Source organism: Nicotiana tomentosiformis, chromosome 1, assembly GCF_000390325.3.
Source record: "Nicotiana tomentosiformis chromosome 1, ASM39032v3, whole genome shotgun sequence".
In the NCBI taxonomy this organism is placed as follows: domain Eukaryota; kingdom Viridiplantae; phylum Streptophyta; class Magnoliopsida; order Solanales; family Solanaceae; genus Nicotiana; species Nicotiana tomentosiformis.
In genome coordinates, this window is record NC_090812.1 from 104730187 (window position 1) to 104732528 (window position 2342).

Here is a 2342-nt window from a genome sequence, read left to right on the forward strand (position 1 = left end):
AGCTAAACAAAGGCGCTGGGACGACGAGATTTAGTCTCGTTTTCATATTTTGGAACCCTAGACTTGGTAGGAGGCAATTATGAGGAGGGATTTTCACATACAACTATTAGGTAAGTGAATTCGATCAATTTTCAATTATAGTACATGATTATGTATGAAATTTAACATCTAAATCATGACATTTTAAGGGAAATTTTAGAAATTTTTGTCAATATTTTGAAAAATAATGATTTGAGATTTGAGAGTCAAAATGGACTCGAATTTGAAAATAAAACACATATATGGACTCATGGGGTTATGGGTAGTCAATATCTGTCCTTGGACCTGAGTTTTGACCGGACGAGCCTGAGGTTGACTTTTGTTGACTTTTTGAGTGTTGATTTGGCCTAGTTGAGGTAAGTATCTTGCTTAACTTTGTATGGGGGAACTACCCCATAGGGATTGGTTTAATTGCACTGTTGGAATTACAAGAAAGACGTGTACACTAGGTGATGAGTGTGTACACAACTTTATATGTGAAAATTGGTTGGTTTAGCCTTGTAGGTTTCTTATATGCATTTAATTGAAGTTGTCATATCATGTGATATTTTTTATTGTCGAGTTCACTCTTACATGCTTTAATTGAAGTCATTATTACATATTGTCTCTTTCATTGTTGAGTTTATTCTTCCGTTTCATTGCTTTATTGTAATTATTGTGTTGATTTACTTACCGTACTTTCATGTTATTGTTGTTGTTATACTCAGTGTTGTTGAGCTAGGATATGTACTTTCATTGCGAGTTGTTTGTTGTGTTGTTATGTTTTTGGCACATGTAGAATTGTTGAGAGTATTGTCGGGGTGTTTGCACGTGAGTTGCCCGTGCTTTTGTTATTATTGATATTTTCATAGGCGGCGAGACAAGGCCGGCTAAATATATATATCGGGTTTGCACATGTGGCGAGACAAGGTGGGATAATTATTGATGCACGTGTGGCGAGTCAAGGCGGGAATTTACATTATTGTTGCGAACGCGGCGAGACAAGGAGGACTGTGTCGGGGATGATTTGTGATGGCCTGGGGGCATTGTTATTGATGATATTTGTGTGGTGGTGCAACTTTCTTGTATGCGTCATGCATATTACAGATTTTATTGAGTTGTTTCCAATATGCTACTCTGTGTCTCTGCTTTTACCTGTTGACTTTAGCAGTGATAGTATACTTGCACAAGCATACACCGTAACATATTAGCTATATCACTCCAGGAGTATGAATTCTTGATGTTTATTGATCATGTACATGTATTCTTGTATTCCTACCTTCTATGTGTGAATTAGACTGGTGGCACGTGAGTTGTCCGTGCGGATATGAGATATTATTACTATTATCACATGAGTTGTCTGTGCGGATATGAGATATTGTTTCTATTGGCACGTGAGTTGTCTGTGTGGATATGAGAAATTCTTACTATTGGCATGTGAGTTGTCCGTACGGATATAAGGTAATGTTACTAGTGGCACATGAGTTGTCCGTGCAGATCTGAGCTATTAATGGTATTGGCACGTGAGTCGTCCATGTAGCACGTTTATTTTTCTGTGCGGTTGTGATTGATAATGTGGGCACGAGATTCCATATGATTATGATTTGTAACTTGGGACTCTTGTGTAAACCTTGTGATAGAACGGTTGATTATTTGGTTGTCATTTGTTTTCCTTAATTGGTTTTACTGGTACTTTAACTGTGTTCTGATTACTTACTGCATTGTCACATGTTTACTCCTTGTTGCTATTTGTTGTCTCTGCTTTCCATTGCTAGCGTTATATTGTTATTCTTTCCATGTTTAGCTTTACATTGATATTTGTTCCTCTTTAGCTTTATATTAATATTTTGCACAGGTTATTATGTCTAGTAGATATCTTGACTTGAACCTCGTCACTACTCCACCGAGGTTAGTCTTAATACTTACTGGGTACCGTTGTGGTGTACTCCTGCTATGCTTCTACATATTTTTTTGTTGATCCGGGTACCTCGGAGCGTCCCAGACGTTAGTTAGATGTTGTGTTGTGCTACCGAGACTTCAAGGTATACCTGATTTGCGTTTGCAGGCCTCGGAGTCATCTTCCATTGTGTTTCATTGTTATTGTTTATTTTCATTCCCGAACAGTACTATTTTTAGTGATTTCCATTGTGCTAAGTAAAGCTTATGATTCCGTACTACCGATTTTGGGATTGTATGATTAAATACTCATTTCAGTGATATTATGTCATATACTGGTTATATGTGATAGTTAAATAGTTTAAATCTGTTAATAACTCGGCATGTGTTAGTCTTACCTAATCCTAGGGACTAGGTGCCATCACGAT